The following is a 26,199-nucleotide window of genomic DNA, read 5'->3' on the forward strand; positions in this document are numbered from 1 at the left end:
AGGATGATGGTGACTTCAGACCAGCTGAATTATCTCCACTCTTTGAGGAGCCCTCAACATTCTGTCTGAGAGTCCCTTACCCAGTCCTGTTTTATTTCTTGGATTGCAGTCAAGAACTGTTGACTGAATAAACTCTATCCTGTTGGGTCAATTGGGAAAAGCACATACGGGTTAACCCATATCTGACTAAAAGGGCTGGCCACCTAAGGGCCTGCATGTCAGACTACGGCAGTGCCTTTGAAGTCCTTTGCCAGATCTGATAATAGCATACAGCTGACAGCTAGTACAATGATACGGTTCCCAATAGTGGTGCCACCATGGACAGCAGCAGCTAAAATGGCCATTGGTTGGCAACCTTCAGTCTCGAAAGACTATGGTATAAGCCTACAGCACCCTGTATTCCCAGGCGGTCTCCCATCCAAGTACTAACCAGGCTTGACCCTGCTTAGCTTCTGAGTTCAGATAGTGCAGCTAGAATGGCCATATTGCTGGGTTGGGAGCAAAGGAGCAAAGGAGCATTGCAACATGCTTTCCTGTGTTGGTACCAATGGCTCTGAATTGTGCTTAATAGCGGTAGTTCAAATAAAGAGATAACATCAAGGGAGAGTGGGGATCAGTTTGGAAGAACATATAGAGGATGCAGGACCACAGCTTGTGCAAATTGTAAACCCCCCCCAGTCCAAAGTCACTTGTCAGCCAAGTCACTTGCCAGACTGCACCAAGTGCTCAAAAATCTCCTACTGTTTTTACACTCCCAGGAGTTAGCACAGCAGGCAATTTTATAAAGGTCTTGTGTCCTGTCATGTAGTGTCAGTGGGCTGTTTTCAGCTTGATGGTTAAACACATATGGTTGTGCAGGTCTGAGCAAGTATTACAGGTCCAATGTCTTGTTATACATGAATTTTTTATACACGGATTTGACTCAAAAGGAATGGTCACTGCAAATGAGAAGGAATGTGCTGATCCCTGGAGAAGGGGAAAAATGCACCCTTTGCTGTTGTAGAGAATTTTATCTCAACAGGATGAGAAGAGCCCTTTAAATTAAAGGAAAACAGTCCTTTACAATAGTTAGAGAGAGGGCAGCCAGCTGACAATACATCAATCATTCTCTCTTCAAGGGAGGGACCCCCTCCCTTCCCCCTGAACATGTGAAAGAAAGATAATCCTTTCTAAGCGCCTGGAGAGAGACTGATTGTTGGATTGTTGTCTTAATGACTCTATCTTAACATCACAAAGGTCAGTAAGGCTGTTTCTAAATCACGGGAGCAATGGGACTTTGCTTTTTAAATTGATTTGCTATAGTTCAATTTTTGCCATGAGTTCAGGGAAAGGGCAAATAATGAGACTCACCCTGTATTCATTCCACAATTCAACCCAAACTAATCTCATTGTTTTACAGCCTAATCCTATCTGGACCTTGTGCTGCTGGAACTCACATTTTAGTAGCAAAAGGCCCCCTACAGCATAGTGAAAACTGGGTCACCATCACATGCTTTTGAGCTGCTTCCACAAATTGGGAAGGGCTACAGCTTGTTTGCTGGCTGCTCTTGGAGAACATAAGAAGAGCCCTGCTCTTCATAAGAAGAGACCTGCATCTTGTTGCCACTCCCTTGCATTTTGTGGTAGCCTACTTCTAAAACCAGGAGATTGCACATACCCATCATGCATTGTAACCTGTGATGGACTTTTCATCCACAAATCTGTTCACTCCAGTCCCCTTTTAAAGGCAACCAGGCCAGACACCCGTCACCACATCCTCTGGCAAGGAGTTCCACAGACTAACTACATGCTGTATAAAGAAATATTTTCTTTTGTTTGTTCTTCCGACACTCAATTTTACTGGAGGCCCTGCTGGTCTAAGCAAGTCAGCAGCAGGAGTGGGAAGGGTGAGGTTTTGGGGTGTTCTGGACAAGGAGGGGGCAGGCAGGTGTTGGGAATAGGCTAGATGGGTTGGATCTCGCCGCTTAAGGCACACACCAGATCCTATTCCCCCTTTTTCCCACCTCCTGAGATCTATAGGAGCAAAGAGACCCATAAGCAGTCAGGGGGCTTATGCACAGGTAAATTTAAAAAAAAAATTGATGCTTTGATGCAGCATGCATTCTGTCAGTGTGGCTGCAAAATCATCACCAAAATCTTCAGTGGCGGTTAGGGTTGGGCTGTAACAGCTCAAACCTATGCGTGCTTACTCAGAAGTAACTCCCATTATAGTTAATAAGGCTTACTCCTAGGTAAGTGTACCTAGGATTGCAGCCTCATTTAATGTTGTGAAGGTAGGTAGGTGGATCTATGAGTTTTATTTGAATTTGTTTTGATGTCATTGATGCGGTTTTTCAAAGCTGTAGTTTTGATACCATGTTGATGCAGCGATACAATTTTGACTCTTACGCCATATAGAGGGTTTTGTTTCTGCCTTTAAAGACCCGTAATTTTTAAGAAATTCCACACTCTAATTCTTTCTTTCCTGTAGCTGCTTCTCCTGTTTGGTACAGTGTCATTTAGACATCTAAAGGTTTTTCCGACCACACCTCACCATCCCAACATCAAGTGGTGCAGAGCGATAGGATGAAACCGTAGATCAGTTGCATGTTTTTCAAGGGAGCGCGGCTGTCTTTAAGTTAGTCTTGAATAAGGGAGCTAATAGAAATGCATCCTGTTTGTTATGCATGACATTAGGCTTGCACGCTGCCCTTGTCTACTTAGACACATTATCATCCATATGAGAAGATGAAAGATGTAATGCAATTGCTGGAAATTAAATTTTTAAAAGTGACTTTTTGAACAGTAGGAATCTGTGCCTTGATGGAAGAGTGAAGGGAAAATTAAATAAAGTGTTTTTAATACTTTAAGGAGCATGTGGGAAATGCTAAATGAATGACAGAAATGGAAAACAAAGATGCGTACAGATTGTAGCAGGAAGCCTTGGCTGCCAGGGCTGAGCCTGAGATAAGGGTAAGATGTGCTGTGATCTGATGAACTGGGCGTCTCCAGGGATGCTGCATACCTATAGTGGCACGGGTTGGTCCACATAAACCGATGCTGTCATTTGCTGTACATTTCCTTTGCAGCCCCACATGGTGTACATTTCCTTTGCAGCGATGGAGACTCTGGAACGTACTCGCCCTGACCTTTTGACAGTGTGCCACTCGGTAGCATAGCTAGAGGGGGGCAAAATTGTTAGTACTGTAGGCACTGCAGTGTGCCGTGCTTTATTTTGCAGATTCCATACTTGGCCTCCACTTTTGTATCCCTCACGGTGCTTCTCAATTTATTTTTTGTCCCAAACTCTTTTTTTAGACCCTCTAGAATGTATTGGTCAAAATTATGGGGAAAATTTTCATTCAGCCAGAACGATGTACTGGTTTCTCGCCCAGGTCTGCAAGGCCTGAGGAGGTTTTTTGAATTGATGGTGTTTTCAAACTTTTGTATGTAACACTTACATGAAGTTATTACAATAGGGCAACAAGGGACAAGCTCCAAGATGCAGTCATTCATCTGTGTTGTGTTACACAGGGTGAGGCCATCAGGAGCCCCTGTTAAAGCCGTTGTTTTTTCCGAGTGTTAACAGCAACCATTTTTTTTTATTATTATTTTATTCAGGCTTGCAATCCTATTACTGGTGGCACTGGAACATAATCAAGTGCTACCTGCAGGATAAGTCAAAAGATTAAATTAAGCTGGGATTTAAATCCCCACTAAACACAGGATCAAGGAAATATTGCATTTTTGTTTTCATTGGAGCCCAGTCTTAGATTTCTTTGCCTTTAAAAGGCTTCCCTAGAATACACAATAGTATTATTTGCTTGGTTCACTTGGCATATTAAATAAAAAGGGTGAGGAAGAGGAAGAGAAACTGTCCATGCTAATTGTTATTCAGAAACTGGTCCTCTCCCAACTGCTCCTGTGGAGCATATTGAAATCCTAGGCCATGGTTCTGACCCTTGACCACTGCCTGTCAGTGTGTTCTGCCGCCTGCCTTACGCTGCTACCTTTGCTCAGCTTCATGTTTTACGCTGTGTCTTCCAAGAGGCTGATAACCTCTGGAGGTGCTCACTCTCACCACCACCCTGATTGCATGAGATCTCGAACTGCCAAGGAGACTTGGTGTTTGGAGAAAAACAACAACCAAAAGCCTTGTGACACTTTAAAAATGAGCACATTCTTTGTAGCAGAAACCTTTGTGGACGACGTGCCACTACAAGCATCATCACTTCAAGCTACAGCATCCTCAGATGCTAGGAAAAATGGAAAGTCTGAGCAGATTCAAGCAGCAGGGTAAAGAATGTGGTCTTCAAGCAGTCAATCTAGATCAGTTCAGGGATTCTGTTCACACTGTCTCTTTGAGTGCAGTGACTGACTGAAGTCTAGGGGTGTGTGTATATATGTAGGTTGGTTACTGTGGTGTATATGGCGGTGGCTCCCAAACTTTTTTGAAGTCCTAGAGACTGCTGTACAACTTATAAATGCCAAGGAATGTGGCTATAGTGGTGATTGGGCATCAGTGACCCCCTCCCGAAGTAGCAGTTTGCTTAATCCTTGATGCACATAGCCTAATCTGCCCTGTCAGTTTTGCGAACTACTAAAAATTGGGCGGACACACCGGTGGGTCCTGTACACACAGTTTGAGAACTGCTGGTATACAGGGTTACTGAGTTCGCAAGTGGCACATGTATGTGCCATGGGGGGGGGGAGTTCCATGAGAGCTTGTGACTCATACCAGACTTGTGTCTTCCTTGACCAAAGTTGACACTAAGGGAGGAGCAGACAATTGGCAAATTTTTCTATGATTCGACCTAATTCCTCCATCCCTAGTTCCAGGTAAACTGGAAAACAAGAGAATTTTGTCCTGCCATCCTATCCAAGCCTGCAGAACTGTCAAAATTGTTGGAGCATCCTATCCTTGGAGGTGTGCAGCCATTTAGTAAAGATGTGCTGGGATTACTTGATGAACTCTCAGGCTGAAAGACTCAGGGGAATCCCAGAATCCCAGAAATATCATCACCATTGCCCAGAATGCACAGTCTAAACCCTGAAAGGATAATGGGGAGAAAAGGAAGATGGTAGGCCATGTAAATGGGATTTTCTGTGGTTGAAAGGATACCTGCTTATTGTTCTGGCATCTGATCAAGAAATATATGTGCATCTTTTAAAGTGCAAGAGTGAGATATGACTCCATGCCAGCTGAGGAAAAAAAAAAAATTCCAGGTTTCAGAAGTTTGGCAAATGCTGTCCAAATCCAATAACTGAAGACACAAAAAGCATCTCACTTCCCCTTTGACTGAATAGAAGGCAGAGAAAAGAGGAGCAGACACATATTCATCCCAGTCAGCTCCTTTTAGCTGGAAAGTACTTCTGTGACTAGAAGCAGAAAAATGCCAGTAAGAAAAACTAAAACACATGGATTTGTGTGGCAGGTTTACTTCTCCTTATTGCTGGCACAGGTCTGCATGGACCCAGGTTGTGGGATCAGATCTGGGAAGGGAGCTAGGATTTGGTGGCCACCACTGACACCTACCTACAGTTGACCTGCCCTTTCCCCTCCCCGTGGCTGCCCCATTCCACTTTCCCCCAAACCATCGCTGCTTCGTTCTGCCCCCACCCTCTTCCATCTCCCTACCACCCCATCCACACCTTCAACACCTTACCAGTGTCAGTGGGTCGCAATGATCCTCCAGCAATTGAAGGAAGGCTCTGGCCTTTCCGCTGGTGCTCTGGCAGTGTGCATCTTCACACGTTGTCAGAGCGCATTTTGCACTTAAGCCTGTTAAAAGCTGGTAGAATGCTTGGTCCAACAGCATTAAAGCTCAATAAAACTGGGGGTGTAAGAAAAACACACACTCCGTCCCAATCTATTGTCTTCAACAGGTGCATGCTTTGCCTTAGGAAAGTCCCAGGTGGAGTCTCCAAGGACTGCTGAGTTCCCAGAGATCAGCTGTAACTCAGCAATAAAGACAATGCTGAGCCAGGTACATGAATGGTCCAACATTATGAGGCACCATTATAATAATGTTCCTGTAAGGTGAGGTACAGTTCTCTATTGTCTGTAGAGAACAGTCGCAGAAATATTGTAAATACAGAAGCAATATTTTCAAGGTGAATCTAGAAAGATTTTAAGGGTAATCACCCTACTGCAGTGGTTCTCAAACGTTTTAGCGCCGGAAGTGATGTCACTAACCCGGAAATGATGTCATGGCTGGAAGTGACATCATTAAGCAGGAAAATTTTTAACACCCCCCCCCCCCCATATGACAAAATCAAATAAAAATTAAGGGCGCAATCCTAACCCCTTATGTCAGTGCTTTCCAGCACTGGCATAGCGGAACCAATGGGACATGTGCTGCATCCTGCAGTTGGGTATCACTCACAAAGGCCTCCTTAAAGTATGGGAAAGTTTGTTGCTTCATTGCCCTTATGTCAGTGCTGGAAAGCACTGACATAAGGGGTTAGGATTGCGCCCTAAGTAAATTTTAAGTTTACAATAAGTATATGTTTAAAAACATTATTTAAAATAAAGAAAAATCCTCCTAAATCTCCCGATCAGTTGTTCATCTGTTTAAAGAAAAATTCCCAAACATCCCAAAGGCTGCAATCCTATCTATACTTAACTGGGAGTAAGTCCCATTGACTATTATTGTTAAAAGCATATACAGTCACCTGAGAAAAGTACAGTTCAGTGACATTTCCCCAGATGCAGTCACATACCAAGGCTGCATCAAGTCTAATATACTAAAAATAAAATGCACAATGAAATGAATGTGGACCCACCTGAAATTGGCTTATGGCCCACCTAGTGGGTCCAGACCCACAATTTGAGAAATGCTGCCCTTTTGTGTTTGGCTGCATAGTCTCCGATTTGGGATTGCTGTGTATGTAAACCTGAAAAGGACAAGCCATCCAGTATGTTTAAAACCTAGGAAACTTTAATTTTTCATGATTTATATCCTCCAATATTCCCCAAATATGCACTCTGGGCTTTGGTTTGTTCATTTTATTCCACTCCTCCTGCACAGTTTCTGATTATTTTTACGCAGTGATTCACTTTAAATGTGAATACTTAGGATTGCATTATTTATCTTCTACCAAGATGAGGGGAGGGACACAGCAGCACAGATAGAGAATTCGGAAGGTTCTGTACAGATAAGAATTCATGGAAATAAATTGATTTGTTTTGCTCACCTTCACTCCATTATTATTATTATTAGTTCAGGAAGAACTCATTGACAAACTAGCAATTGGACAAGACAGCAGGTGGGCAAAAATAAACATAACATTAATTTCGAACTGTGATAGCCGACCAGCAGGACATCCCTTTCTCTTCCTCTCTCCACCCCACTCCCGGCACTCATCTCCAGCAATTCAAGTTAAGAGAACATTTTTCGTAGGAAGTTCTGCAAAAGGGCAGCAGTACTGGAGTCGGATTCCACTACAGGGGTGACTTTGGTAAATGCCATTCTTTTTAGCCTAAATGGGAGTTTGCTTTCTCCGAGTTCACTCATTATGTAGGACACAACTGGGGCTACCCATCACACCCCATGCCACATATCATTCTCAGCTATCCTGGTGTGTGTGTGTGTGTGTGTGTGTGTGTGTGTGTGTGTGTGTGTAAGTTGTTCAATAAAGGAGGAACTCTTTTCCGCACACATAAGACAATATTTTTCCCAAATGACTGATACGAACAGTGAGGGCTCAATCCTATTCAATTCTCCAGCACCGCTGTAGCTGCAATGTAGCCCCGAGGTAAGGCAACAAATGTTCCCATATCTTAAGGAGTCCTCTGTGACTGCCTCCCCACCACAGGATGCAGTGCAGGCCCCATTGGCACGGCTGCACTAGTACTGGAAAAATTGCATAGGATTGGGCTCTGAGTCTTCTGCAAAATTATCAGTAGCTGGTGCCAATTAAGGTCAGTTTTTAAATTAGCTATCCCAATCACTCATGAATAAAGTTAATATCTATTCTTGACCATTCCCCTGGGGGCTGGGGGATAACAATAGGCCCTCATTTTGGCTGTACTTGTCGTAAGAGGCGACTAAACAGCCACCGGGTAGATGGGACTCGTCAGCCTGGGAAGGCAGCTCATCTGAGAGAAGGAAAACTCTGATCCCAAACCTCCACTGCCTTGTGGCTACATCCAGTTATGGGAAAGGCTTCAGGAGTCAATCTCGAGGCAAAATCCGGAGCTGGAGTCCCTGAGGCTGAACACAGTCACGTTCTGGCAACTCCTGTGACGCCGCTGGAACCAACCGTATTGGTTTCTGCCTTTCCATTGGACCATTTCAGCGACATGGACAGGGGGGATTTGCTGCATGGGTAACAGTCTATCCTCCATATCTACTTTACCCAGGCTTTGCGCTCTGGAGGACACTCTGTTCCAGAACCACCATTCAGAGCGCAATACCATAGTCTTCTGAGACTACAGGAGGCCAACACACATTCTTGATCAGTTTTCTTGATTGTGATGTATGAATCTAATGCCCAAACTTATGCATATTTACTCAGAAGTCAGTCCCACTGAATTCAGTGAGGCATAATTTTTTGCGTGTATGTTTAGGCTGGCAGCCTACAACTGCTACCCTTACCTGGAAGTGACAGCCACTGAGTGAAATTTTCTTATTATGAAGTCTGCATAGGATTAGCCCTCTATGAAAATTGCATGCCTGTCCTCAGCATGTATGAGTGCAGGTGCAATGGGAGGTGACATAGGTGACTTCAAAGTATATTTGCTATGAGTGTATGTTCCTACGTACATAGGCAGTACTCAGTGCCATTTGGATTCCTGAGCAAATGTGTAAAGAGCTGCTTATGTAGGTATTTATGGCCCAATCCTAACCCCCCTCCTGGAACTAGCCTTCTGGCAGCATGGCGAGCTTTATGAACAGCCTTCCAAAAGTGGATGGAGCCACACACTCCTGGAATGCTGGTGCAAAGGTCAGAGCAGCCCTGCATGCAGTGATGGCAAATGGAATGCCCACCAAGGAAGGTAGATCAGTGGGGAGGGTGGAACAGGAGGATGGCTGGGGGTGCAACAGAGGCAGAAGGGGCTGGCACTTCATGTGGGCAACTTGCACAGGATGCTATCCCCTCCTCTAACAGCCGGCATGCCCCCTTTCTATCCTTGGACTTGTGCCAGCTACAGAGCTATGAGAAGACCCATTGGTGAGCAGGGGAAGAATATTTCTTCTCCCCCCCCCCCGGTGCAGAACAAACCTCCTTTGTGCAGCTGCATTAGTGTGTGAAGAGGGAATCAAATTGGGCTGTTAATATTGCTATAGCAATTCTCATACACTACCACTTCGCCACCTGTACAACAACCCTGTAAGGTTGGTCACAGTGATCCTAATAATGCAAATATTAGGGTAGGGAACTGAGGGAGAGTTGCTTGCCAGATCACTAACAACTCAATCCAAAGTGGGCAGTATAACTGCAGAATTGTGATTCTGCTAGTGTAAATATGTAAATGCACACTATCAGTGCCCATTCCAGAACTGACACCACAAATGGCGGCAGCATCAGAGGCTCGCTGGCACAGTCAGCGACTAGTGGAAGCAAAGGTAAGCCAGTGGGGGAACAGGACAGGTGATGGGTTGAATGGGCTGGGGAGGGGGAGGAATAGGAAAATATCTGGGTGGAGAGGTTGATGGGCAGAAGGTGAAATGGGGGTGGAACACTGGCATGCACCAGGATCCTAACCCCATTCCTTCCCCTATTCCCTCTCTCATACTCTTAGTTTCTATGCCAGCAAAATAGCTGACACAACTCTGAGGAAACCTATTGGGGTAGTAAACTTGAGGAGACCTCCGGACTTCCTGCCTCCCCTCCTCTGGATGCAGCACTCACCCCATTGACACAGCTGCATTGGTGGGGGGGGGGGATTTAATTGGGATTGGGCTGTAAGTGAGCTCACGGAAGAGTCAACCCAGGGTTTTCCTTTTTCACAGCTCAGTCATTTAGCCACTGCTCTAAGCCAACCATTTATAATAGTTGTTACTAATAATTGCCTCTGCAGTAGCTCTGGTGGTGATCTTTGAAACAAGCAGCAAGTCAATCACAGAATAGGTCAGACCAGAATTTCTTTTCCTTTCCCTTCCCTACCCTGGAAAAAAAACAACTGAAATTAACAAGCTCGCTTGCTCTGAAGTTGTAAACAATAATTTCTCCCAGTGCAATAGAAAGATATCAGGATTATCTGCCATGATTAAGTCTTTGACAGGCTGACATTTTTGCAAGAAGCATCTTGCCAGAATTTATTAGCATATTGGGTCTAACAAACTTTTCCTTGCCTAGTAGTTGTCCTGGCTCAGCAGTTCTTCCCATAGTTTGATGATGGGAATGTTTTCTACAGTGTCATGCATGGAGGTACCCAGAGCAATAATTAGACTAATATTGTAAACCATAAAGGAATAAATTGAATGCAGTAATGTGCAGATATTATTAAATAGAAATAGGAAACCTAAATAATTAATTCTTAAAATCACCCCGAGAAGACTATCGCTTTGGCATGCCTTGTGCACACAGTCACGGAAATTAGATTAACTTGACAAGCCCATCTCAAATGGAACAGGAGTTTTTCAATACCTTTATTTAATAGACCTTGAATGGGTTATTTATAAAGGACTGTTTTATGACAGTGCCCTCAAAATCTGAGGAAAAGGGATTATAAACCTTGACCCCACAGGCATGTCTGTTCATCACATATCCACAAATTATTGTACAATAAGAAAGGATTGGAAGAAAAAAATGTTAAATATGCTTCTGTGGGTTTAGTTCCCCCCCCCCTTTTCCCATAATATCCACTAGATATCAGGATCTCACGATATTGCAACTTTCTGTGTTCCCCCCCTAGCCAGTTATGGAACTGGGGGAGGATGGGAAGCGCAAGTTGTCATGATGTCGCAGGACGTTCAATCAGATGTTATGAAAGGTAATGATAGGACTGGACATGGGGTGGTTTTTTTTGTTTTTTTTTTACACCTGCATTCACTTACAGAGGTGATCTGTTCTGCATGGTGATGTTTTTGTTAGTAAAATTATCTTTTTAACTTTCTAAAATCCATAAACTGAACTTGGAGATTTCAGTAGTCTACTATACATTTTGTTCCTCTACTACTACTACTACTAAACTCATCATCATCATCAGAACCTTTACTGGCATATATATATGTAAACAGTAATAAATACAAGTTACAACAATGAAACATTTAACAAGCCCCCAATACCTCGTATCTTGATCTATTATTCTTCACTACTAGTTTCAGAAAGGCAGTTACCTTTTCCACTAACGCAGGGTCACTATCAGACAAAATATATCTCAGAATCTCACACTCCAGATGTACGTACGCTCTTTTTCGATAACCCCAGATCTAAAAACTTCATACAGGCATCTGAATAAAATGGGCAATACAAAAATTATGTGGGCAAGTTGTATTGAACTCTCATCACCAGTTTGAATGCTGTTGTCATATCCTGTGTCCTAACAGCATGGCTGATGCATGGTGGCCAAGCTATCCTTGCACCTTAAAAATTAGAAGTATAACACCCCCCAGAACTAAGAACAGATTCAGGTGGCCACCTTTCCCATCATGGAAGTTGGCAACCTTCAGTCTCGAAAGACTATGGTATCGTGCTCTGAAAGGTGGTTCTGGAACAGCGTCTAGTGTGGCTGAAAAGGCCAATTCGGGAGTGACAATCCCTTCCACACTGGGAGCAAGTGCAGTCTGTCCCTGGTCTGTCTCCCTGGCTATGGGCCTTCCTTCTTAGCCTCTTAGCCTCAGACCGTTGGCCAAGTATCTCTTCAAACTGGGAAAGGCCATGTTGCATAGCCTGCTTCCAAGCGGGCCGCTCAGAGGCCAGGGTTTCCCACTTGTTGAGGTCCACTCCTAAGGCCTTCAGATCCCTCTTGCAGATGTCCTTGTATCGCAGCTGTGGTCTACCTGTAGGGTGCTTTCCTTGCACGAGTTCTCCATAGAGGAGATCCTTTGGGATCCGGCCATCATCCATTCTCACGACATGACTGAGCCAACGCAGGCGTCTCTGTTTCAGTAGTGCGTACATGCTAGGGATTCCAGCATGTTCCAGGACTGTGTTGTTTGGAACTTTGTCCTGCCAGGTGATGCCGAGAATGTGTCGGAGGCAGCGCATGTGGAAAGCGTTCAGTTTCTTCTCCTGTTGTGAGTGAAGAATCCATGACTCGCTGCAGTACAGAAGTGTACTCAGGACGCAAGCTCTGTAGACCTGGATCTTGGTATGTTCCATCAGCTTCTTGTTGGACCAGACTCTCTTTGTGAGTCTGGAAAATGTGGTAGCTGCTTTACCGATGCGTTTGTTTAGCTCGGTATCGAGAGAAAGAGTGTCGGAGATCGTTGAGCCAAGGTACACAAAGTCATGGACAACCTCCAGTTCATGTGCAGAGATTATAATGCAGGGAGGTGAGTCCACATCCTGAACCATGACCTGTGTTGATTGAGATGGGTCTATCATCTGCTGCCTGTGCTTCTGGCAAACTGTTTATCTTCAGTTAGATGAAAGGGATACAGCTGCTGGCTCCATTGGAACATAGACTCTGGGCGAAATCCTAACCAACTTTCCAGCACTGGCCTAGCCACAATGCAGTCCCAAGGTAAGATAACAAACATGCCCTTACCTTGGGGAGACCCCCTTGACTGCCTCCCCACTGCAGGATGCAGTGCAAGGTACATTGGCATAGCTATGTCAGTGCTAGAAAGTCGGTTAGGATTGTGCCCTCTGTCTCAAAATCTTCAGTGGGAGACTTAGCACCGTGGTCAGTACCAGTGGCAGTATACCAAGACCCATACCTGAACAGGAGGCCCACCAACAGCTGAAAAGCCTGGAAACTGACTGCTGATAGCAGGTATGACAACATGAATCAACAAGCTTTAGTACAGGTTGTTAGGATAGTTAGTTTTCCATGGAGCTGTCATCTGATGATTAAAGCCTGTTGGTCTTCCTTCTTGGAAACTGCAAGTTCATCCTTGCTCTGTTGGCTCATGGATGTGGAGGTTATGGATAATCTTGATGGTTTGAGTGTCATCTAAGAAAAACATGTAGGCAAGGCAGGGCTCGGTGACTGGTGGCAAACAGGAGCCACTGTTACCAAAACAGCTGTTTTGTTTAGGGGAATTATTACACTACCCTTATTGGAACCTCAGGATTGCAGGATGGATAACAAGGCGGCGTAATGCAGAGAAATTCCTTTTAGCTTAAAGAAGAGACTGAGAGAAAGATAACTTTTAATAAAAGATTATAGTTTTATTAAAGAAGCACAAAGGTAAACATAATGCACATGGAAAAATGGTAAGTATGTGTTTCTTGGTCCTAGTACTTGAATCTAGTGTACTTAGCTTTCATGGTGGTTGCGTGTGGAGAGTATTTGGTGCATCTGAGGAGATTAGAAAAAGGAAAGGTTGTAGGGAAGGATTTTAGGGGTCCCTGGTCTGCCAAACCCAGTTGCTGACTAAAGATGGGGAGAGAGGGGGAGAAAAAGGGGGGGAAGAAGAAGGAAAAAAGTTCCAGACACGAGATAGTTACCTGTCCTGTAGAGCAGTTGGATGGCGGGGGGGGGGGGAGAGTCCTGTTTGGAGGACCCTCTGACACAACACAGATGTGTTGGTCCTTGGATAGACAGAGCCAGAGAGAGAGAGCATGTGGCAGCCTGCCCTCTCTTAAAAAGAGTTTTGCGACAGAGCTGAGCTGGATTGAAGCTTGCTTACTACCACACAGCAGGGTGTTTGGAGTCAGGATGTCTCTTATCAGCAATATTCAATGGGGTCTAATATTCAATGGGGTCTAATTCAATGGGGTCTAAAAATTCAATGGGCTTCCTAGCTGGGGAAACTTAAACAATACCAACACAAGAAGGCAGTTCAGGTTTGCATACAGTACTTAAGCAGTGATTGAGTTAAACAATACAATGGATAGGAGACACTTAAACAATTATTTAAGATGCCAGACTTCTTCATAGGGAGGTGGATTTAAGAGGCCTAACCACAGGGAGGTGGAGGTTGTGTAAGCTTGTGACTTGACCTGATTGTGGCCTGTATGAGAAGTTTGGCCTGCATGATATTTTAGTCCATAGTACATAACCAGATAGAGAGAAAATCACATCTAAAAGGCAAAAGGGGATTTTCACGTAACACCACTGCCCATTGGTGTGTACACAGCCCAGTAGTATTTATGCATGAGAGGAACAGGGAGGTCATTGAGGGTGTGCTGCCTCGGGCCCATAAAATCCTGTAGCTGATATGATTCTCTGGGCCTCTTACAGCACAATCGGAAGCAAGTCCACTGGGACTTACTCCCAGGCAAGTGTGGATAGGCTTGTAGCCTTAAGTACAGAGGCAAGATGGGGAATCAAGATTCTCTCATGCTACCAGTGGCAGGCTGGGGGGAGCAGGGGGGTTAAAAGCCCCAGGTGCTACATTCATGGGCCCTATGGGGCAGCACCACTGCACCCGCTGCTGCACCACCTCCACCCATGTGCCACCACTGCTTCCTCCACCCACCCTCCAGGAGCTATTCCAGGGGAGGGCAAAGCCCAGTGTGACCTTCCCATTGGCACTCCAAAAGCCACCTGAGGCTTCTGGAGCACCCTTAACAGTACTTCTGGTTTCCCATTGGAAAACCAGAGGAACTTTTAACTGCAGTCCAGAAGTCTAAGACCACTTTTGGAGCACCAACGGGAAGGTTGTACAAGGCTCCATGAAGCCTGTTCAGAATTGGAGGGGGCAGTTTTTGCAGGGGCAGTGGCATGTCGCAGATCTGGCCCCAGGCGGTATTTGAGCCAGATCCGTAACTGCATGGTACTTCCGGATTTTTAGTGTCTTTTGTGCAAAGTGAGATGATGACGATGATGTTGATGAATGTACAGGTTGAGCCTCATTATTCACGTGGGTTCCGTTCCAAGCACTCACATGGATGGCAAAAAATGCGCTATAGCAAATCAATTTAAAAAACAAAGTTTCTTTGCTCTGGTGATTTAAAAACAGCCTTGGTGACCTTAGTGATGTCAGATAAGAGTCATTAAGAAGACCATCCATCAATCAGTCCTCCTCCAAGCACTTCACTCAGCCCCTCCCTTCACCAATGCAAAGTGATCGCTTTTCTTTCCTGCTCAGGGGGAAGGGAGGGGTTGCCTGGAGACAGAAGGATTGATGGATTGTCAGCCAGCTGCCCCCCCCCCCATTAACAAGGCTATTGTTAAAGGACAGTTAGTTTTTAAAACTGATTTTAAAGGCATGCATTTTTCCCCTTCTCCTGGAATCAGCACATTCCTTCTCATTTGCAGGGGCCATTCATGTTGAGTCAAATCCGTGTATAAAAAAATCCGTGTATAAATAGGTTGGACCTGTATGCTACTTTTCAAGGAAAAAAAAAATTGACAGTAAAGTAAATAAATGTTTCCCTGTCCCCAAAGAACCCATCATCTAAAAACATGCAGAATAAACAGCAGCAGCAGCAGAAGGTCACAGGTTTTATCCTTGGCATCTTCAGGTACAGCTGGAAAGGACTCTTGCTTGAAAACCTGGAAGCTGCCTCTGTATATTTTGCCTGCAAAACCATTGATATCTGGTGTGCTCCCTGGGTCATTTGGTGGGCCGCTGTGAGATACAGGAAGCTGGACTAGATGGGCCTATGGCCTGATCCAGTAGGGCTGTTCTTATGTTCTTATGATACAGCAGAGGATCTTTGTGCAAAAGCCATCTTCTATGTGTATTCAGTGGATCAAGAAAGTTTATTCTTTCCTATGCCCTATAGCAGTGATTTTCAATCTTTTGTTACCCTGCACATGCCTGATCTTGTCTGATCTTGGAAGCTAAGCAGGGTCAGGCCTGGTTAGTACTTGGATGGGAGACTGCCTGGGAATACCGGGTGCTGTAGGCTTATACCATAGTCTTTCGAGACTGAAGGTTGCCAACCATCTCATGGCACACTGGCAAGGCACTAAAATGGTCAAGGCACACCATCAGTTTTTTTACAATTGGCAAGACACACTGTGCCGTCAATGGTGGGGGGGGGGGTCACACCCCCCATTGGCCCTACTGATAAATGACCCTCTCACAAATTCCTGCAGCACACCTGGGGACCATTTGCAGCACACTGGTGTGCCACAGCACAGTGGTTGAAAATGGCTGCCCTATAGATTCTCCCCACACACTTTAAAAATGGCTTTGGAAATGATTTTATTGTATTATTTTATATAAAGCAGCCACGAGTTTCATGGAGGGCACTCTATAAATAATTTAAGCACTATAAATGTTTCATTATACATATAGATTCGATTTACAGCTATAAATAATAATTCTCGTTATGCATAACTGCTCATCCTGCCATGGTATCAGCTGACCAAAAAAATAATAAAAAAAAATCTGCAGACACTTCCAGAATTAGATTAAGATGAAATGCTAATTTATGTACAACATGTTTACCGATAGTTACTGACTTGCAATGTTAAGAACATAAGAAGAGCCCTGCTGGATCAGGCCAAAGGTCCACATAGTCCAGCTTCCTGTATCTCACAGTGGCCCACCAAATGCCTCAGGGAGTACACAAGATGACAGACATAACCTGTGACATGATGCCCTCCCCTGCATCTGGCAACCAGAGGCAGCCTACCTCTAAAATCAGGAGCTTGCACATACCTACCATGATTTGTAACCCATGATGAACTTTTCCTCCAATAATTTGTCCAATTCCCTCTTAAAGGCATCTAGGCAAGATGCCATCACTACTTCCTGTGGCAAGGAGTTCCACAGACTAATTACATGCTGAGTAAAGAAACATTTTATTTTGTCTGTCCTAACTCTCCCAACACTCAATTTTAGTTGATGTCCCCTGGTTCTGGTGTTATGTGAGAGGGAAAAGAGCATCTCTCTATCCACTCCATCCATCCACTCTATCCTTGCCTAATTTTGTATGTCTCAATCATGTCCCCCCTCAGGCACCTCTTTTCTAGACTGGAAAGCCCCAAATACTGTAACCTTTCCTCATAAGGGAGGTGCCCCAGCCCAGTAATCATTTTGGTTGCTCTCTTCTGCACCTTTTCCATTTCCACAATATCCTTTTGGAGATGTGATGACCAGAACTGGATACAATACTCCTGGTGTGGCCTTACCATCGATTTATACAATGGCATTATAATATTAGCCATCTTATTCTCAATACCTTTTCTAATTATCCCAAACATGGAATTAGCTTTCTTCACTGCCACCACACATTGGGTTGATACTTTCATAGAGCTGTCCACAAACACCCCAAGATCTCTCACCTGATCTGTCACAGACGGTTCAGAACCCATGAGCTTATATGTGTAGTTTTGATTCTTTGCCCCAATATACATGACTTTACATTTACTTATATTGAAATGCATCTGCCATTTTGGAGAGATCTTTCTGGAGCTCTTCCCAATCTCTTCTGGTCTTCACCACTTGGAAAAGTTTGGTGTCATCCGCAAACTTGGCCACCTCGCTGCTTAGCCCTGTCTCCAGGTCATTTATGAACAAGTTGAAAAGCACCAGTCCCAGGACAGACCCTTGGGGCAGTCCACTTTTCACCTTTTCCATTGTGAAAACTGCCCATTGACACCCACTCTCTGTTTCCTGGACCTCAACCAGTTCCTAATCCAGGAGAGGACCTGCCCTCCAATTCCCTGACTGCCTTCCCTCAGCAGCCTTTGGTGAGGGACCGTGTCAAACGCCTTCTGAAAGTCCAGATATATAATACACACAGGTTGTAGTCCAGAATTTGGATTTTCTGGTGTCACAGAATATTAGGAATGCTGAGTTTTTGGTCTGAAAATCACTTGGTCTCCTGGTCTGAAAACCAAACCATGTATTTCAGCAGGAAGACATATCTCTGTATAGAATTATGAAGGAGGTGGAATGTGTGGCTGTAATAAGAATGGGCAGGGAAGCTGAAAACCATGGAGAGGAATGTTGCCATAATCCATATGGGAGAGGAAGGACCAGGGAACAAGGAATCAATGACATAGATGGCAAAAATAAATGAAGGTAGTTTAAAAAGAAAACAGTTAAGAAAGGTGGAAAGAGATTCACATTTACCTAATGAAGTGGTAGATTTTTTTCCGAAGACTGAGGAAGTTAGACCAAACGGAGATGAGAAACCTTTTGTAGTCGTCGTCCCCCCACTCTTCTCTCTCTCTTTTTTTCCATTAGGTTGACATTTTTGAGACCAGTAAATATTGTGTTATATATCTCTGTCTCATTGTCTTCTGTCACCCAAGTTACACCTCTTTTACGGCTGCCAAAATGGCTACTTGGCTGCTGGGTCAGACCAATTATTTCTTAAATGGTTTGCATTCACCTGCACTTCAAATGTGTGGCTTTGAGAAACACAATAACAGCACCTCATTCTCGCTCTGTTCCCAAGATCCATTATGCTAGCAACACATCCGTCTGCTCAATTAAAGACCCAATGACTACAAAGCGACTGTATATCATTTGTATTACCTTCCCACGACAGACACTTTATTCACAAATATCTGACTCCAAAAGGCCCTTTTCTGCTTAGGTAGGTGCTTTATTCCCAGTATCCGCATTTAATTTTTTTTTTCTTCTAAAGTCAACAATATGCTTGAAACAGAGATTTCCATGTCTTGCATATATCTATATTCAGGGTCTTTTATATATTTATTTGTGGAAGAGGTTTTATTCCTCCCTTCTCCTTCCCTTCATTCAACCTTATTTGTCAGGTGCCTTCTTTCTAATGTCAGGTCCTTGAAATATGAGGTCTTGAGGGTGTTTAAGTATCTTTTCAATGTTTCTTTGTTGGATTCAGCATATTTTATAAGCATGAAATGTTACCCAATATACCAAAGAAATATAGCTTAATGTGGCAAAGACCCTAGAAGCACTTTGAAGAAAAGCTTTTATTTAAAAAAGGACAAAAATATATTCAGGTTTGAGCCCAGACTAGATGGCTTGGGCAAACTCGGTTAGGCAGTTGCAGTTCTAAATCTTTCTAATTGCAGATGGTTTAGAAGTCCCTAACTTGGTCCTTTTGTTTTGTATGGTTTTGTGGAGAAGAGTTATATATCAGCATCCACACAAGTCAAGCAAAATGCTCTCTCTGTTTCCGCTGCCCAAAATCGAACTTCACAAAAATATATCCCAGGCTTCTTTGAACTGATTGCTTAGCCATACTGAAACCAACAAATGACTTGGCATGTGCTTGACACGAACAGGTAACCCTGAAAGTTATGGGATGGAATAGTTTCAGTGGGATGTAGTACAGACTCAGGTTTGGATTTGCTTTAAAAATTTCTGCCGGTCTTTGCCCTTATACCCTCCCGCAATAAACATACAACACAAGTGGTTTGGAGTAATATCAGATCACATTTATTGACAATCCAATCAAGCATCTCAACAGTAAGTCCTTCTTCAAATTCCTCCTCCCCTTTAGTGTCAGTTCCCAAAAGCATTTCCAGAAACCATGTCATCTAACTTGAAGGTAGAAAAAAGAGCAAATAAAAGATAAAGGGTTTTTCTAATTTAGTTTAAAAAAAACAAAAAAACAAAAAAAACAACTGATCAGGAACACCACAGAAGTTTTTTAAAAATATGAGCATTGTGGAAAAAGTGGGGAAATTTTTTTTTTAATCAGAATACTAACTCAGGAGCCTTATTCAGTCATTCTGTTCCCTGTGGAGGGCAAATGAAGGTGGAGAAGTGCTGACCATGCACAGGTTCAGGGGTGTGGCCAGTGAAGTGCTTGCCCCTCCCAAACATTGGCTGTCCATGGGGAGCATAATGCCTGAATTGCAACTGGATGACCAGGTGAATCTTATTCAGGATCAAAGAAAGAAAGTACTTAATACTGGGCTTCACAGGTGTGTTGATGTCCCATAAATTAGATGAATTCGATATACTGAAAACCAGATTGAAAACTCAAGGAAAGATGACTTTATCAACAGTAATTAATTACAATGGCAAAATCATGCTATCATGCCAAGAGCTCATGCCCTCCCTGGAGCTCTGCCTACCAGCCCTGTTGGTTGCTGTGGGATTCATGCCAGACTAAAAAGTCTGCATTCAAAATCCTGAGTCACGTAGACTCTAGATTTTGGACATGCACTTTTTGGTTCTGTGAACATCTTAGCAGTTACAGGTTTCCTGGAATTCTGTTAGATTCCATTATTCACCCCATCTAGTGGCTGAATGCGGTATAATGAGTCTTGTTGGCATCCTCCAGTCTCGGAAGACTATGGTGTCACGCTCTGAATGGTGGTTCTGGAACAGAGTGTCCTCTCCAGTGCGTGAAGCCTGGGTAAAGTAGATATGGAGGATAGGCTGTTACCCATGCAGCAAATCCCCCCTCTCCACGTCGCTGAAATGGTCCAATGGAAAGGCAGAGGCCAATATGGTTGGTTCCAGCAGCGTCGCAGGAGTTGCCAGAACGTGACTGTGTTCAGCCACGAACTGCCTCGGGGACTCCAGCACCAGATTTTGCCTCAAGGTTGACTCCTGAAGCCTTTTCCATAACTGGATGTAGCCACAAGGCAGTGGAGGTTTGGGATCAGAGTTTTCCTTCTCTCAGATGAGCTGCCTTCCCAGGCTGACGAGTCCCATCTACCCGGTGGCTGTTCAGTCGCCTCTTACGACAAGTACAGCCAAACTGAGGGCCTATTCTAATCCCCAGCCCCCAGGGGATTGTATAATGACTATACCAATGCATTCTGGGGTGACAATGGAGCAGCAAGAAACCTGGAAATGGGTCTTTAAAGCTATTTTTCCACTGATTTGATATCCACTAATTTTTTTTTTTTTAAATCCTTGGGGGTTCTGGAACAGAACCCCAGTGGATAACGAGACACGACCTATATGTTAAACCAGTGTTTCTCTGGTTTTTCCTCCCCTATACCACTTCACATGGTCCACTTACTCAAAGTACCACTGAAGGTAACAGGCAATGACATCGTCACCAGTTACTTCTTGGTTGGGAGGCCAGATGTGACACAACAAACACCAGAAAGAGGTTTGGGGTGGATGGGTGGGCTTTTCTGAGCACAAAAAGCATGCTTTGGAGCTCTGCCCACTAAGCTGAGCCTCCTACTGCTGTTTGTTGCATCACGTTCCTGGTCTTACTGCAGCGTAGCAAGGATCCAGTGGTCCTGTATCACCAGACACCACCTCAAGTACCAATGGTGGTACCTGTACCACTGGTTGAGAAACACTACTTTAAACCAAGATTGCCTTCCTATCCTTCCAGATCTTGCAAACAGGCAAGTCCGTTTGGGGGAGAGGGAGTCTTGCTGCTCTAAAGAGAAGCAAAATTCCCATGAATTAACCAGTTATGAATAATCCACATTAATTTATCTGGGGGTGACTAAAAGCTTCTGTTTTAGTCAGACTGCTGCTGCTGATACAATTAATTCTTAGCATAGAAAATGAATGTGAAGTTAAAAAAAGAAGATATTTTAGGAATAATCTTATAGTTGGAAGAAACAATGAAACTGTGCAGACAGATTAAGGTTTAATGTCACAACAGCTTATGGTATGAACAGAATGTGCCCTTGCATGACTCTGTTTAACAAATGACATCCAACTGGGGAGGCAAGAACTATAGGGCGTTTTGACATGAAAAATGTGATTTTTCTGTTTGAGTGTTTACTTGAGCTCACAACTGGCAGGAAATGAGGCATGAAATGTATTGTCAAACATACAGAGTTCAAAATATAATGCATTACTTTAAGTTCAGAGCTGCTTTTCGGGAGTCTAGCATCACTCTCATCCAAAGTCAACTATGTACGTGAATGCATCCAGAAAGGGGAAGAAATACATAGATTTCTGTTCAGCTCTCCTGCTGTCTCAGAACACCGTTGTTTACGGCGTCAGTAAAAATACTGTAATGGAAATCCTGTTCTGTTGCGCCAAGTGAAGAGGTGATCACCATTTGTTCAACTTCACTGATGCCCGATCTCATCTGATCTCGGAAGCTAAGCAGGGTCAGGCCTGGTTAGTACTTGGATGGGAGACTGCCTGGGAATACCGGGTGCTGTAGGCTTATACCATAGTCTTTCGAGACTGAAGGCTGCCAACCACTGATTGATAATGAACTGATAGTGGTCAGTTTTTGTTTTCACAGCTACCTGAAGGAGCTTCTCAGTAGTGGATAGATATTGCTTGAAACAGAAAGTAGCAGCAGGGGAGTGACCAGCCCGGGAAGGGGGTGGAACTGGCAGAGCCCTGCTCTGTTGGATCCTATCCTCCATGTCAGGTTGCAGAGCCTGACATGAAGGCTATCCAATCTGCACTGGCCAAGCAGCTGGTGTAGATTCAAGTAGCCTAATTGCAGGGCCTGTGTCCGTACTTAGTGGAAGGGGACAAATGTCCCCTTCCTCTGAGGAGACCTCTGGTGGCCTCTGCAGGGCCACAGGATACAGCAGTTGCCATTTTGGCACCACTGCAAATGGCAGCCCTGGGCACGGTTGGGCTGCCCAAGTTCTAACATTAGCTCTGATACATGGAAACGAGAGCTGACTCATACTAACACCGCCTTGGTTCCCTGCTGCGTCATAACAACACTTCACTGGGTCTCAGAAAAATCATTCTCAATGGTTTTGATTAAGAAAATCCACTTTTTTGGTTATATAAGAGCCCAATCTGAGCTGCCTGGCATGTGAGGCACAAAAAATGGCTTCCGTGGCATCCTTAGCACAACCAGGCAGCCACTGGTGGCTCCTCGGGGGAAGGGGACATTTGTTCCTCTTCCCCCAGGTAAGGACAGTAGCCCCATAATAGAGCTACTCAATACTGCAGTGGCTCTTTAGCCAGAGCAGAATCAAGCAGTCCTGTGCCTGGCCACACAGCTCCACCGGTGCTGCCCCCCTTCCATCCCACTCCCTCGCCCCACCATGCCTTCCCTCTGGCTGCCCCAGAACGCCTCCTCCCTGCCCCCTCCCATGCCCTGACTTACCTCTTCAACACCAGGCACTTCTCACAGAGAGACTGGCGGTAGATCACTGGCCTTCAGCCGGCACTGACCCAGCGCCAGCTAATGCTGGGCCAACTCAGTCACTGGGTTGGTGCTAACCCCCACAAACGGCATGTTCCTTATGGCATAAATGCCTTATGACACATTCACGACAGTGTGCGCCAGCAGTGAGCCAGAGTGCACAGTTCAGGATTGGGCCCTAAGGCAGTTGTTTTCCTTTTCTGATTATTTGGGCATAACTTTTGATAGAATACAAATATTTCAATGGGGTTTGTTTCATTGCATTCTGCATTAAATTACCTGTTGAACGATATATAAGTTGGTGATATTTTTCAAAAAAATACCAAGATTTCACAGTTTTGACCAGTAGTGGTGTCACACACACACATCCCCGAGTGCGTCACCTAGTGTGTTCTGCACCCCCTAGCAACACCACTGTGACCACTATTTAGGACCCTCCCACTTGCTTGGGCAGGTGCTGAAAGAAATCAGTTGGGATTTTCAATCCTTTGCAGGTGGATTACAAGAAAGAGCCTTCTCAAACACCACAATGTTTCTGCTTGCTTTTGTTGTCTAGCGAACCAGTCCTGTCTTTCAGGGTGCTTGCCTGCTCCCCTATGCTCAGTGTGGATGTTTGTAGATAAATAGTAATGTGCATGAGCTTCCCATTCATGGTAATGGCTGTGCATGCTGCAGCACAATATGTGCCCAATAAATGACTGAAGAGAGGAACAAACGCCTCAAGTCTATGGGGACAGACTCTGCCAACATGGTGAGAATAACATCATGCTGAGTCCAATACGATGCCTGTTTTCCCATGTCCCACGTCTGCCCTGCTCAGTTTGGTGTGAGGGGTTCGAGCCCCACACCACAGAGGACTTTCTATGGTGGCACAGTCATGATGACCTCACAGTAGGGTTTGGGTCTACAGCCCATAAAACATCTTCATGTGACATCACAAGTGAACTTTACAAAGTCCTTTTCCCAATGATTAAACGTTGAAACGGACACATTGTCAGAGACTGAAAACCAACAGTGAAAATTTCATCTTGGTTATTACTTTGATCACCTTCACCGATTCTCTAATTCTTTAGCCAAGGAGGAAATCTAAATATCAAGCAGCCTCAAATAGCTTCCAAGATGTGATGTGTGAGCCCAGACTAACAATGAGTTCAGGGACAAAACAGCAAGGATCTATTTTATGAGCCTCCAGTATGTCTGTACATCTGCTCCAAACCATTTATTATGACTCTTTTTGAATATTCTTTTGCCTGTAAATAACCACCCAGCCAAAGCAGAAACAGCACTGAGACATAATGATAATAAAAACAAAACCTTAAGTAATTTTCTTCCTCGAACCAGTCAAATTAATATCTGTATATAAGTTACAGAGAAGGCAATCAGGATTTCCTCTGATTCACTCCTTTTTTTGTCCGGAGACTGGAATTGTGAAAAGCTCTGGCACTGCTTTCAAATCTGGACAAATATGTCCAAATCCTTCTACCTCTTATGCTCAAATCAAAGCTACAATTGCTGCAACCTTCGTTTTCAGACTGCTTGTATTATTTCAGCTGGCAAAGGCTGCACAGAAATTAATAATAGCTCTCCCATCTGCAAATAAAAGTATGGCACTTTAAATTTTTGGCAGCAAACTGGCATTTTGTCATTTAATCATTTCACATCATTACACTGCAATATGCAATGTAATGATATGACACTCCTAGATGACAAACACAGGGTACCTCCTGTACTGGAAGGAATAATGTAATAGGTAGGAAATTATATACTTAAGGCTGCCAGAGTCTCACTCCCACAAGTTAGGATTAAGATATTGTGCGTGAGCAGTGGCAAGGAGAGAAAAAGGAGATGTTCACCTCCAGATGCCCTAGGTAACCCTTGGATTGATCAGAACCGTCAAAATTGAGTGGGCCTCACCTGATCATAAAAGGCAGCTGTCTGGGGTAGCAAATGTCAAGGGGCGTATATGGCATGGCTGGATTCCTGCCATTGTGAAAAAATGGTGAGTGGCGACCAAACACCAAACATGATATAGAATTATTATAGAATTATTTCTGGGAGCTTGTCATTGCAGAAGAAGCACATAATGTCAGCCTCTTTTGTTGTTCCTGACAGCTGGCTCCCAGATAATTAGGGCATGTGGGCACTCTTGGATCCTCTGTGATGCCACAAGAGGTGATAGGTTACCACTGTAGTCATAACACTTTCCTGAATCATAATGTGAATTTATATGGACAATTCTCTCCCACCTTGCTCTTTGAAGAACAGTGCCCCGCGTGGCTAGCATTTAAATTAAAAACAATTAAACCACTTCACTTCAGGCCCAATCTTGTGCTCCACCACTGGAAGGCCTGGGCCACTGGCGTGGCAGGTGTTCTGCTGTTCTGCAGGTGTTGGCAGCCAGCACAAAGTTCCAGATTTTGGATCTTGGTGGCAGCTGCACATGCTGGTTCCTATTCCATCCCTCTCCTAGTCTGGGCCCACACCCTGAGTCTCCTCAGACTCATGCCAGCTAAAGATCTGGCATAGATCTCAGGAAACTCACTGGGGACCAGGCAGCCTAAGTAAAAACATTGTTGAAAGCCCTATCTTACTGAAGGATTATGCTGGTGGAATTCAATAGGATTGGGCTGTCACGTTCCTGAGATGTATTGTCTTCTGCTTGCCCACAGAATACATCACGTGCTCTGTTGGTGTCACTGCTTGCTTTGGGCCACCAGGAGATAGGTCTGGCCTGCTATTCTCACAAAAGGGCCAAAGCTGCATGTCCAGGTCCAGACTTGCTAGGGTGGGTCAGTGAACTGGAGACCGTGGAGGATATGATACAGCTCAGCATGGCTTGGGCCAAAGACCATTGGGCAACTCCAGTTGTTTCTGAGCCATAGTGCCAGCATGCTTTTTGGGTTCCTGGCAGAGACCCAGTCCCTCTCATGCCAAATGGGCATTGGGCACCTGTGGCACCAGCGTGACTGGTTGAGCACTGATGTGCCCTGCCATTCCTGGTGGTCATGGGACAGCCCCATGATTGTTGGGGTTAGGTGGGAATTCACAGGGGTAGCAGGCAGGTGCCTGAGAAAGAGCCCTCTAAGACTGAGCAGGGTTGCTTTAGAGAGGGAGGTGTGGGACAGGAAGTAGGCAGTAGATGGAGCCCAAACAGCCTTCAAAAATAGCTCAAGAGATCAAGGATCAGGACAGTATGGTGGAGGCTGTGGGAAT

The 26,199-nt window shown here is 44.5% G+C and overlaps 1 pseudogene; it reads left to right on the forward strand.

Annotated features, from left to right (window-relative positions):
- Nucleotides 1-21,919: 21,919 nt before the first annotated feature.
- On the forward strand, nucleotides 21,920-22,035 carry LOC136650316 (5S ribosomal RNA; annotated as a pseudogene).
- The last annotated feature ends 4,164 nt before the right edge of the window (nucleotides 22,036-26,199 follow it).

This window comes from Tiliqua scincoides, chromosome 4 (assembly GCF_035046505.1).
Source record: "Tiliqua scincoides isolate rTilSci1 chromosome 4, rTilSci1.hap2, whole genome shotgun sequence".
NCBI classification, from domain to species: domain Eukaryota; kingdom Metazoa; phylum Chordata; class Lepidosauria; order Squamata; family Scincidae; genus Tiliqua; species Tiliqua scincoides.